The following is a 14,189-nucleotide window of genomic DNA, read 5'->3' as shown; positions in this document are numbered from 1 at the left end:
TAAAGTAATAATCCCATAATTCAACCTACTAATATCAATTTTCTTGTTTGCAAAATCATCCAGTAAGGACTTAAGGTCATGCTTCACCAACTCCCAATAGTGCTGATAAAATTCAGTTGTAAATCCATCAGGGCCAGGTGACTTATTATGGGCCATATTAAAGACCACATTCTTAATTTCCTGAATAGAGAACTCATTGATCACTATGTCTCTATACTGCTCATGAATCCTTTTTGGATTTTCAATATTTAGAGAAATTGTAGAGTTGTTAGGATGACCAAACAAGTTTTTATAGAAACTTGTTATATCTTCTACCAGTTTTTTATCCCCCTCAATCACCCCATCCTCTTGCTCAAGCCTATTAATCTTGTTTCTTCTAAGTCTCCCATTTGCCTTGGCATGGAAGAATTTTGTGTTACTATCTCCTTCCAGTAATTCATCCACCTTAGCCCTTTGCTTCCACTTAGCTTCTTCCTGTTGTAGCAGCCTATCCAACTGAGATCTAAGTTCTATTTGTTCCTTTCTAACAGCAGCAGTGATCCCATTCTATTCACAATGTTTATCAATACTATCTAGCATAAGTAAAATGTCTTTTTTCAACTCAACATACGAAGTATTCCTGTTTCTGTTTCAGCCTTTGAGTTTAGGCCTGAGTAGCCTAAATTTTCCCAACAGTCTGTCCACACTGTCCCCAGTGATACTGGTGTCATTCCAGACATCATGAACAATCTTGTCAATTCCCTCTCTCAAGAACCAAACATTTTCAAATCTGAAAATGGGATCAGATTTTTGAATGTCACCAGAATCTAAAAGAAGTGGTGTATGATCAGATTTCTCTCTAGTTAGTGATGTAATTTGAGTCAAGGGGTATACCTCCTCCCATTCTGTACTACATAAAATTATATCCATTTTTTCAAAGGTGGGTACAGACAGATTATTGCCCCATGTAAATTGCCTACCATTCATTTCAAGCTCTCTAACTCCAGCTTGTTCCAAAATAGTATTAAACAAAAAACTCCAATGTCCAGGAGTGCCAGGTTTATTTTTTTCACTGGCTTTTCTAATAATGTTGAAATCACCCCCTATCAAAATGGGATTTACACTAGTTTGAAAAGTTCTAGAGAGCTCAGCCAGGAATTTAGCTTTCCTCTCTGGTTGAGCATCTCCATAAATCACTACCAGGTCCCAAATGAACCTAGTTTTTAGATCCTGCACTGTTACTTTAATGTGATAGTCTCCTTCATCTTGTGATATCACATCTAGAGTGGTGTAATTCACCCCTAACAAGAGTCCACCAGATTTCCCCCTAGCTGGAGTGAAATGCCAGTGGAAGTCTCTGCCAGCACAAATTTGTTGTAAATCATTTCTAGAAAATTGTTGTCTCATGGTTTCTTGCAAACCCAGAAAATCTACTTTCATATCCATTATCATTTCCCTAAGGAATCTTCTTTTAATGTCCCCCAAAACCTCTCATATTCCAAAAAATACTTCTTATTTCTTTTGTTTTTTTTCTTAGTAGAGGATTGTAGCATTTTTACAGCAAAGGCAGTTTTAACCCCAGAACCTCTAGTGGTTTTCTCCTTCTCCCCCCCCCCCCCCCCCTTGATGATAAAAGTTCTCTAACTATTTCCCAATCCTCATCATCCTTTCTATCTCCCTCCTCATCTCCCTGGTCTAGTAAATCTTTCAGGGTATGTTCCCAGGTGTGTATGATCTCATTTTCCTCGAGCAGCATATCTTGTTTCTGTTTTTTATATATTTAAATCAGACACCCACAAATCAATTCTAGCATGTTCCGCATTTTTTATAAATTCCAAATTATATTTAATCATCATCGGGTAGGTAGGTTAATGCAAGTATGTATTGTGATTAATGAGTAGATTAGTTAGTTAAACGGACCATGGAAAATTAAAGATTGATGTGGAGTGTGAACAGTGGTGTGAAACGCGGTGCACATCGCCGACCGTCGCGCATCACCGGCGATCGAGCCATCGAGGTGAGGTGTGAACGGCAGCGTGTGGTGGCGAGTGAGAACACCTCTTTTCAATTATTTTTCTTCTACGTTTTCTTCTTCCCGATCTCCTACAACAGAGTTTGTACATTCCTGAGAGCTAATTCTACCAGTGGCCATTAATCCGTGAGAGCAATCTGTTGCTGCACAGTTTACATAAAGTACACGGTGATTGTGCACGCTTAATTGCTGCTGCTAGTCTGTGTGGTTGGACGATACTTGCTTTCGTTGTGTAATCGACTCGACGGCGTCCTACAATATTGTAGGCGCAACGCGCGGCGGCGACGCACCACACATGTCCTTTTGGTTGGTTCACAGGGAAAAGACGACAGGGCACCACTTTACGGAAAGCCAGCCAGGGAGCGGGATCGACGGCGACGTGTGTCGACGGCGGCGATCCCCGGCCGGCCAAGGCAGCCAGCCATGCACGGCCGCCGCGGGCGGCGCCAAGTGGCCGGACGACATACGCACACACGCACGTGCGGCCGTGGATACAAAAAGAGTAAGAGCAACTCCAATGGGCCGTCCCAGACAGATGATGATTTTGTCCGCTTTTTGTTTGATCAGTCAGGCGAACACAAACGTCCGTTTCCGCGTTTGGGTTGACGCATGCGCTCAACACTGACCCGACACATTTTAACGGCGCGAGAAAAAAGAAAAAACATTTCTAAAATAAAAAAAATATTAATTAAACATTAAAGCCGGCCAGGAAGGCCGGCGAAAGTCCACGCGTCCATATTTGCATTAATGAAAATTTAAAACAAACTAAACTACGAGGCGGCGCGCTGCCCTAGGCGTTATCGGCGTCGTCCTCGGGGTCCGTGAGGTCGACGAGCGTCGGCACAGGGCCGGCCCACGGGAACGTCGTGTTCCAGAGGGCGTTCTTGTCGGGCGAGGGCTGTGCCGCCGCAGGGGGGTGGGGGTGGGGCTGTGCCGCCGTGGCCTGGCGAGTCCCCTCCTCGGCCTCGCGCTGCTCGGCCTTGGCGTCGCGCTCGAGCATCTCGAGGTATTCGCCGTGGCGGCGCTCCTCGGCCAGCCGTCACTGGCGCCATTGTTCGAGGTACGCCGCCCCCTGCGCCGGCGTCGCCCCCATCCAGACCGGCGGCGCGCTCACCCACTCATGCACAACTCGCGTCCAGGAGTAGCACTCGATGGGGGACGGCTCCGGCTCCGGCTCGGCTTTCGCAGGGGACGGCGGGGCCACCGGCGGCACGACGCAGTCGCCCGCCGCTGAGAGGGCCATGGCATGCGCCCTGGCCGCCTCGTACGCTGCCTCCTCTTCCTCGTTCGCCACCAGCCTACGCCGCTCGTCCTCCTCGCTCTCCCGGAAGACCGCCGCAATAGCCGCCTGGTAGGCGGCCTTCGCCTCCTGGTCCTCCTTGAGGACGACGAGCGGGGGGCGGCGGCACGCTGCGGTCGACTTCGTGAACGCCGTGTCGCCTCGCCTCCTCATGCTCGAAGGCAAACCATCGAGCCCAGTTGGGCGAGTCGGATGCGTAGGCAGGATCGCGACGCTGCTCCGTCGTTAGGAGCGCCCGCCGATGCCGCACCTCCACCGCGTGTGCCCTAGTCGACCGTGGCGCCGCCGGCACTGGGATCCTCTCCGGATCCAGGTGCCAGTCGTGCCGCAGGGTGGCGTCGGGGTACGGGAGAGGCACGCGGTGTTGCCAGTGTCACTCCGCCTGGTGCACTGGCACGCTGATGCGCTGCCTCGGCCGACGAGCTGGCGCCGACGGAGGCAGGAGAAACTCGGAGGAGAAGGATGGCGGGGGCCTTGCCCTTCGACTTGTTGCTGCCGGCGCCGGGGAAGAGCCCCATCTAGCTTCGCTGTGGTGGCTAGGATTTGCCGCCAAGGGGCAGCAGAGTGTGTCTAGATGGGGACGGGGCTGGCTGGAAGCGGATGAGGACGGCCCCGCCGCACGGTCGGCTTAAAAAAGGACGACCGCCGTCGCTGACGCGTGGTGCCCGTGGTCATAAATTAAGCTGACCAGGCTTACCGCGGGCAGTTGAACGACCGTCAGGTGAGGCGCAAATTTGGGCCGCAAGTGCGTCGGCGCGGAGGCGAAGCGAACTCGATTTGGGTTTGGGTCGAAGTGTTGGGCCTCCTTTTTTGTCCGCGTCGATCCAAACGGATGACGGCGGATGAAATGGGTCGCCCATTGGAGTTGCTCTAAATAAGAGTTGTAGACGCAGTAGAGGATATGATCCGTGGGCACGTGATACACGACAGAGATACGCGATGCCGTAGACAAAATCAAAAATCTTGAGACGCAACGTACATTCGTACGCAAAACACAAGAATAAGATGTGTACCTCCGAGCAGACGACCACCGTTCGTACGCGTGACGGCCTAACTAATGCAATGCAATGCACTGAAACATGGGCACCGTAGATCAACGGTAGCTAGAGATTGATTTGATGCAATTGATGGCCGGCACACTTGCAAATTAGTGTGGCTTCCATGTCAATCTTCCCCACAATCATAGTACAGTAGCGCTGATGATGCGCACACATGTAGTAGTACCGGCTACATTATTTTGTCGCTTCAAAAAAAAAGGCTACTCTAGTATGCATTATTTTGCGTGACAAACAAGTGCTTCAGTGACAAGGGATAACAAAAGAAGCTACTCTCTCTTGCATAACAAAAGAAGCACCTGTAGTCATAAGTGGGAGGGGCAAAAGTGTATTTCCGGATTCCTCAAAATGTCACCCCACCTACATTTCTTTCCGGTGGCTAAACTATGGATGTCGACATATCCCCTATTCCGAGTTACTCCCTCCGTTCTATAATATAAGAACGTTTTTGGCACTAGTGTAGTGACAAAAACGTTCTTATATTATGGGACATAGGAAGCACTTTTTCCATTGAGAATTTAGGTGAACTGCTTAGATGCATGAAATGCAATTCAATATGGTCTCATATACGTAGGAGTTTCGGCTTCAACACCTAGCCAACACATTGCCTTGCACATCAAACCCTTGAAGGCTGACCTACTGGAGTCTTGGTGTGTTGATTTTAGGTGGATCAGCTAGTTTGTCGACATGGCGCGACGGGAAGGGGAAGCTAGGAAGGGAGCACGATCGACGACATACGCGCCCACGGCAGTGGATACAAAGAGAGTAAATAAACTGTAAATACAAGAGAGGATATGATCAGAAACTGCGATGCCGTAGAGAAAATCAGTTTGAAAATGCTATCTTCAGAAGCAACGTACATTCATTCGTCCGCAAAACACACAAGAATGTGTACCAATGCAGTGCACCTCCGAGCAGTTGATCACCGTTCGTACGCGTGACGGCCTAATCAATGCAATGCGATAAAAATATTGGCACCGTCAACGGCCAGCCATTTCCAATTGGAATTAGTGTGGCTTTCATTTTTTTTAGTCCATAGTGTGGCTTTCATGTCTACTCGCCATAAAGGTCAGCCAAAAAGGACAAGGAAAAGGCCCCAGCAACCACATGTTTCGGATTTTTCTACCGGAGTAGCAGCCCTTTAGGACAACTGGGCCACGAAAAAAATACAAGCTGTTTAGGCCGGAACAGAAAGCACATCAAACGACCAGAAATGATCCTGAGATTCGATGTTTGAAATGGATGAGCGCGTGAGAGGGCAGGGATTTGGTTCAGTTTTACTGTCCTAAACTTTCCTCTCTAAGTGGGACACGGAGAGCTCGGGTAACAGCAAAATCAAAGAAGAAACAAAAATTTAAATATTTTTTGTGGTAAATTTTGATAAATGTTTTAAGTGCTTCTAAATTTTCATCTGAGATCATATTCATGTAAACCGTGGCAAGAAAAATAGATCGATGCTCCGAAAATGCTACGTTCGAAAACATTTTGGAGCACTTATTTTATTTTATAGCCACACCTTCCACAAATGTGATCTCATGATAAAAATTTGCAAACACTTAAACATTGGTCAAAGTTTATTAAAAAAATCAGAATTTTTTTTATTTTACTGTTCACCGAGCTCATTTGAGCTCGAGCTGAGAAGGATACTTTCGCTTTGAGAGTTGCTACACACACGGCTAATTTTGGGCGATCTATGCACGACCCTACACATCAAGCCGTCCATGCGTTAGAGCAGAGGTAGATAGCACTGTTCATTCTTGCATCGTGTGGAGTTTAGACGGGTAATCTAGTCCGTTGAAGCTTCGTCTCTACAATCATACTAGTAGCGCTCACGATGCCCACACACAGGGGCGGAGTCAATGAGTGCCCTCATGAGTATGAACTACTCATTGTCCAATATTGGGCCATCTCACAGTAAAACTATAAATAGTGGCAAATTTATGGGTGTGGGGCGCGGGGAGGGGGAGGGGGGCGATTGCCCCCCAACCTTGTAAATAAGGTGTAGTTTATAAAGTACTCCCTTTGTCCGGGAAAACTTGTCACCGTGTACATTTTGCAAAAAATACCTACAGCTTCCCCCGACACAATCCACACTCCACATCGCCCATTCTTCCCCTCGCTCCCCCGTTCTTTCACCGCTTGCTCGCCGGGGACGCCATGACGCTGCGCCGCCTCGACCCTCCCTGCCTCCTCCTGATCCCTCCCCATCCCTCGCCCACGCCGGTGCCACCTTCTTTCCCCATGCCTCGTTTGAAGGTTGGAATTTTGCCCGAAGGTTGGATTTTTGTGGGGCGGCCTAGCGAGGCATCCATCCTCGAGGGCCCCTGGCCAAGGCACCTGCCGTCCATGTCTACCTCCTCTGTTAGCCGCCTCCTCGAGTGCTCCCACCTTCGTCTGTCGCCTCGTCGACCCGGCCTCTTCTCCTCGCCGTGGCGCTCCCCCTCCCGCCTGCCCGTCTCCGCTCCTCCCTCCTCGCCTTAGCCGGCACCTGCCAACTACCCGTCGACCTGGACTCCGGCGACCCCCGTTGGCCCCCTCGCCAGACCACCTTCTCGCCGTCGACCACGAAGCTCGCCCCCTCCATGGACGTCGTCGACCCAAGCACTGGGAAGCACGGGTGGTCAAGGTGGAGGAGCTCACCGCCGAGATCGCCGGGGCACTACGCGCTCAAGGCATCCACAACACCTCCACGTGCTCAAGTCCAGAGCTCGCCGGAGCTTCAGATCCAGAGTAAGCTCAAGTTCATGCTCTAGTTCTTTGTTGAAGTTGTACTCAAGTTCATGCTATAGTTTTGAGCTGAAGTTTATCTATACTGACAGATTTGGACTGAATTTTGCTCAATGAATATGGAAAATTATGGTGCACCAGAGTAGGGAAAATTTAGCTACTGCCCGAGCTTTTTTGTTTTCTTTAGTAATCTTAGTCAATGTCAAAATTGTGAAAACTGAAAACAAATTCAGTAATCTTGATCAATGTCAATGAGAAACCAGTAACTACTGAAGTCAAAATTCAGTAATTTTGATCTTTTACTACTGGCAGGTCTGATTTTTGATCTTTTATGTTGCATTGCTGAAAATTGACAGTAAATTTTCATGTACTGAAGTGAGGGCTCAATGTTGCATTGCTGACTGGCACATCAGGGGCAAGCAGCAGACCATAAAACAAACATGTGCAAATTAGAAGTTTGACACCCACTTTTAGCTTCTATAGGAATTGTACTGATGTTTGCACCTTAATTATATCCAGGGATGGATTTTCACTTTGACGGCATCGGGTAAAATTGACTGAAGAAAGCAACTTCAGAGAATATATTGTTGTTTTTATAAACTGAATACTGGTGTATTGTCAATATTCAGTAGCAGAAATTAAACTTCGGAGTATATTGTACTGTCAACATTTAGCAGCAGAAATTCAGTGTTGTACCATTAAATTTAAACTACTCATGCATATAATCTGAAAATAAACCATTATTTGATGAATCATGGTTGATTCAATTTGCTCTACATTTACTGAAAATAAACTTGGCCATTATTTATTGAAAATAAAACCGGATCATTCACTTAAACTACTCATGAAACACTATGCTCTACATTTCAGTTTGATGTACTGCAATTTGATCTACTGAAATTCAGCTTGATTCAGTTTGCTATACTGTGCTTAGGTACTACCCTCTGTTCAACATCATGGATATACCAGTATATTGATCTACTCCAGTAATTTCCTTCATTGCTTCTTGTCCAGTTTGATTCAGTTTGATTTAGTCCACACATCTCAATTTTGAACATGTAACTTGCATAGAACCGTACTCCATTTTTTTTATCTTATCTTAATGTTATGTCATCAATCTTGCATAGAACTTGCATAGAAATTTCAGTTATAATGCCAAATCAACATCAATCTTATCTTAATGTTCTGTCATCATTATACTCCACTGTCATCATTAACAACAATTTCTTTTTGGCAGTACTAAAGATTGTCCCATCAGACATGAACATAAATGTTGATAAATTGACAGTTCAGAAACAGAAATTTCAATCATGGCAACTAAAGATTGTTCCATCATCATTACAAAAATTGACAATAGTCCACTGTAATGTTCTAATTGGAACTACAGAAACAAAATTGACAGTACTTAACACTCCATGTCATAGTGAACATTACAGAAATTGACAGAACACTTATAATTACTGAAAATGCTACAGACCATCAATGATTCCAGAGATGTTTTCCTTCTCCCATTTTAGACCATAACAGTTAACTAAACTTTTTTTTTGTAACATTTCTTGAGAGGACATGATCAATTGTGTTTCGAATTACAGAGCAAGCAAGGTACACGCTGCAATGTAAAGAAATTGTGTTTGAAATTGGGGCTTCTGGAGCACATTTTCTCATCGGCAGCAGCACAAGTAAGAGCTTGAGCAAGGTACAGGGCCGAGCCCTGTACTTCTTCTCGAAGTGCTTGCAGAGGAGATACTGGGAGCAAGGTACAGATCTGGAACTAGAGATGAAAAAGCAAGGAGCCTTGTACTTCTTCTCACCGGCAGCAGCACGGGCAGGGGACCTCTGCTGAAAGCACACGAGCCGGGGAGCTCCGGGCAGCAACACGAGCAGGGGAGGAGCACCAACTTTCAGAGGAGCAGCAAATAAAAGATCGAGCTTGAGTTCCAGGCCAACGAGAGAGCTTGAGGGAGCTCGAGGTCCAGGCGCTCGAGACCCGCGTGCGCAGGTCCTAGGCGGCGGTAGTGCAGGTCGTGGGTGGCGGGAGGGGATATCAGCGGCGCATGTCCTGGGTGGGGGAGGAGCACGTCCTGGGCGATGGTAGAGCAAGCAATTGGGCGGCGGAGGAGCCCGTCCTGGGCGGTGCCGGGGCAAGCAATTGGGCGGCGATGGAGCAATTAATTGGTCGGCGCGGGTCCTGGACAGCGGAGGAGAAAGCCCTGGGTGGCGCCGGTGCAGGTCCTGGCGACGACTGACCCTGGCGATGCGCGCGGGCGACGGGCAGAGGAAGAAGGAAGGAGACGGCCACCTGTTTGTAACAGATTTCAAGCTACGAGGGCATTTTTGCAAAATTGGCAGTACACTACGCTGGTGACAACTTTTCTCGGACAGAGGGAGTAGTAAATAATAACCCAAAAGGTCCCCAACGGAGAGCGCCCTCTCTCTGACCTCCAGCTCACATTTCTGTGCTGGGGAGCATACGTGGGCACGGCGACGATGTTGTGCACATTCTTCATGATCATTTGCTCTGAATGACTTCGTCTATCTGTTGTTCGATGCTCCACCATATGTCTGCTACTCCCTCCGTCTTTAAAAGAGGAGTAAAATGCACTCTGGGTCACTAAACTTGTTAAGGCTGGTCACTCTGGTCAATGTATTCAAAGATTGACTCATTACGGTAATTGTACTTGAGTGAACGGGCTCATTTGGTCACTGGCTATGTTTTTCACTCATATTACGTACGTATTTTGCCCTCGTGGCGCTTTTTGACCAGTCCACTTGTCCACGTAGGAGGTGGGTGTTAGTTTGTTATCTATACAAGGATTCTTTTGCAAAATTGCCACATAACTTCACCCCCTCTTCTCTCCGCCTCGTGCTGTAAAATTCCCCACTCCGTTGCGATGAACCCTAGCGCTCTCCACTCAGCTCGCCGTGACCTCCGCCGCGTCGCCGCCGCGCCGTCGCCGCGCCGCCGCCGTCGGTTGCCGCCGTTGGACGGCGTTTCTTTTGCACCATGTCTTCGAGCTATTCCCGCTCTGCTCAGCGCCGCCGCGGCCCCTTGATCCCCCGGATCGGCTATCCGGACTGTGGGGTGACGGTGAAGCGCTACATCTCCGGTACGGATGAACACGATGGCTGGGTTTTCTATAGATGCATCAACCATGATGTAAGTCCTTTTCCCCACTTACATTTATGCAGAGATGGCTGCCCAGATGCATTTCTTCTCATGCCTTTATTTCACATTTGATAGCGTGGTTGCAAATTTTGGCATTGGGAGCGTGAGTACGTCGCTTATCTTGTGGAACATAAATTCCTGAGAGGAAATGCTGCCGTCGATGCTATTGGCTGGAGTGAGGACAGGAGGGAGGAGCTGGAGCGTGGACATGAAAGTGCTGTTGTTGAACAGTGGGCAAGAGGACCAATTACAGAGTTTGGGATGTCCAACAATGCAATAATGTTAGAGCTTGGAGCACAGTTACTGCTGTTTCTGAAGATTGTAGTGGCTGTAGGTGTTGTTCTATGTGGGCTCCTTGTTGTGCTAATTCTGAAATGATGTAGTGCTGCTGTTGTTGCAACTATGTTAGAGCTTGTAGCTACTGTTAAATAGTGGTTAAGCTGATGTAGTGATGCAAGGCATCTTCTTTTGTGTAATGGCTATGTAGTTGGACCTGGGTTAAGATGTAGAAGTGATGCAAGGCATCTTTCTTTTGTGTAATGGCTATGTACTTGGATCAATTATGAGTAACTCATGAAATATTTCTGCCAATGTGCACAGGATGACTTGTTCTCCATATTCTTGACTTAATGTGAAGTACATTGGCCATAAAAGATTGAAAGATTGCATCTTTTACATGATCATTACATAATGTGAAATACATAATCCATAATCCATAAAAGATTGAAAGATTGACTTAATGTGAAATACATAATCCATAAGATGGTTCTGTAACACATAATCCATGACAGCCAACACAACCACATGTTGTAAACAAAGTAGAGTCTAGGAACATGGTTCTGTAAAGGAAATGAAGTATGAAACATGCTGGATCATGCACAGCGGACAAAAGCAATAAAAGTTTCAGTCATGTTCTGTAGCAATCAAAATTTCCTGCCATGGACACATCTTGTAGCACAGTAACCAACAGAGCACAATCACCTGAAAACATCAAACATGGAGCTTGTTTTTGCAATCTTAGCTGACTGCACTGCCATTGATGTCTGAGTTAGTGATGCTGGCCTCTTCACACCTCTTGCTTCTGTAGTAGCTCCTGAACTGGATGCACCAACTGTTTCAGAACTGACTGCATCAGCAGCTTGTGAAGCACTTTTTGCAGCAGCAATGAGCAACTTACTCTCTTCATTTTGTCTTGCTCTCTCCAGGGAAGCTAGTGCTTGTGCTTGTTTCCTTGCAGCAGCTATAGCCTCCTTCTTCTGTGCATTTAGCTTGGCTTTAATCTCAGCAGCAGATGCTCTCTTGGCCTCAGCTATGACCTTTCTTGTTTCAGCCTGTACTTGCTTATTCAGCTCTCTCTCCTGCCTTTTTTTCTCCTTCCTCTCTTCTGCAAGCAACCTCCTTGCTTCTGCCTCTTTTGCCTTCTTCTTTGCAAGCTCTTCCTTCTTCTTTGCACTTGCTTCAAGCTTCTTGAGCTCTGCTAGCTGCCTAGCTTCAAACACCGCTCTCTTTTTATTTTCAGCTTCCAAGCTTCTCTGCATCTTCATGGCCCTTAATTGTTTAGCCAATTCTCCCTGCATGATGGAGTTAGAGCTCGATCCACCTTGCTCCTGACTGATCCTAGCTTGAGCAGCAGTTAGAAATGTGGACTCAGGGATTGGCATCTCTGCCCTATGCCTTGTAGTTGGCCTCTGCATTGGAATTCAGTCAGTACATTATAGTGCAGTACAGTGTAGTAAATAAGAAAGTTCAGTTTTTTCAATTACCTGTTGAAGCATTGTATCGACAAGTCTGTTTACAATGTTTGATGGTGTCACAGTAGGCTGATAATGAGCATTTGGTTGCTCTACATGTGCATCTCCAGCAACATTTGGTTGCTCTGCATGTGCATCTCCATTCACTGCATTTGGTTGCTCTACATGTGCATCTCCATTCACTGCATTTGCTTGCTCTGCATGTGCATCTCCATTCACTGCATTTGCTTGCTCTTCATGTGAATCTCCATTCACTGCATTTGCTTGCTCTTCATGTGCATCTCCAGCAGCAGCATTCACTTGGGTATTAGGTGGTAGCAAGCCATTCTTCAAATATTTACATCCATTGATGTTGTGGTCAGGCTCACCACAGTAACTACAATGCATAATTACCCCATGCTTTGACATTTTCTTACCACCACTTCTGTCATTAACTTCATATGGTGCTTTTCTTTTGTTCTTGCTTGGCCTACCTACTTGTTTTAGATATAGTGGTGGCTCAAGGGTTGGGCCATTCATCTTTTCCCATTCTTTCATATCTCTTGTAGGGTATATGATGTACTTGTACGCCTTCTTAAACATGGAAATTGAGTAGCAATCATTCACCATAGTGTCAGCATCTATCCTATCATCTCTGCAACAGGCTAACACATGAGATCAAGGCACCCCACTTAGATCCCACCTCTTGCATGAGCATGATTGGCAGATAGTGTCAGCAATATAATCTGTACCCCTTTCATGCACTTGGAATACACCATCACCTGCTCCACCAACATAGCACAAGCTTGCATACTCACTGTTTGTTTGCACCCTCTTTTTTATCTTTGGGCGGATTTTCCCTGTCATTTTGGCAGCCTCTTTCTTCTTTGAGTAGTGCCTGCTCATGATCTGAGACTTGATTGTCTCAAACATTGAGATAATTGGCAGTTCCCTTGCATCTAAGATGTACCCGAAGAAACAATAAGAACCAACATTTGTTAAGTAACAATTGTAAAGCACCAAAATGAACCAAGTATTTGCAAGCAAAGATGAACAATAGTGTCTGATGCTTACTTGTTAAAAACCTCACAAATGTTATTGAGAAGTATGTCACATTTAGGTATATCACTCTGAAAAGCCCTAACCCAAGTATTAGGCTATGCTTTGCTAACCACACATATGCTTCTGGACTGATTGTCTTCATCTCCTCCATGTTTTCTTCATACTTAGTTGTTGTTGTGCTTCTAGCAATCTTCCACATCTGGTTCTTCAGCACATCACCCTTAAAAGTTTGTTGGAAATTTTGCCACATGTGCCTAACACAGAACCTATGCTCAGCATCAGGGAATTGCTCATTCACTGCATTTATTAGGCCCTGTAGACATCACAATGTCAGCAAAGTTATGAACTACATTGAACTACATAGCCTTACAGTTGGGAACCAGAATAGTGTGGCAAAGAAGATGAATACCTTCTGTTTGTCTGACATGAGTGTCCATGGATATGTGTTGTAAATCCCTAGATCCCTCTTCAATGTTTCCAAAAACCATGACCAGTTAGGTGTATCTTCCACTTCTACAACTGCAATTGCTATAGGGAAGATACAGTCATTTGGGTCTATACCCACTGCTGCTAGTATCTGGCCCTTATATCTTGTCTTGATGTGACATCCATCCAAAAAGATTATAGGTCTGCACCCCTCTAAAAATCCTCTCTTGTAAGCATCCAGAGCAAAGTAACACTTCTCAAACCTGGAGTTCTTATCAAGGGTCACAAAGAATGTGCTTCCAGGGTTACTTTTCCTAATCTCATTGCCATAGTCCCATAACAACCTATATTGAGCTTCTTCATCCCCATGTATTTTCTTCATAGCCAACCTTCTTGCCCTTTGCAATTTTGTCCTAGTAGGGGTCATGTTCCACTCTTTCTGTACAATCCTAGAAAAATTTCTAAGATTCATGCCTTGGTCAGCTCTAAAATGCTCTATGTACTTCTCTGAAATAAACTTTGCAGTAAATGCCTTTATCTTCCATTTTTTGGTACAAGAGTGTTCTGCAGTATACTTCTTCACCATGAAAGCCTTGGTTCTTGAGTCATAAGATGCCCACAAGTACCAACTGCAGTTTGCATCACATTTAGCACACAGCCTCTTCTTGTCATTGACTGGAATCTTGAATTCCTCCCTGTTTTGACAACTGTA

Source organism: Triticum urartu, chromosome 1 (assembly GCF_003073215.2).
Source record: "Triticum urartu cultivar G1812 chromosome 1, Tu2.1, whole genome shotgun sequence".
NCBI lineage: Eukaryota > Viridiplantae > Streptophyta > Magnoliopsida > Poales > Poaceae > Triticum > Triticum urartu.
The sequence above is the reverse complement of the archived record's forward strand: the minus strand, read 5'-3'. Positions refer to the sequence as shown.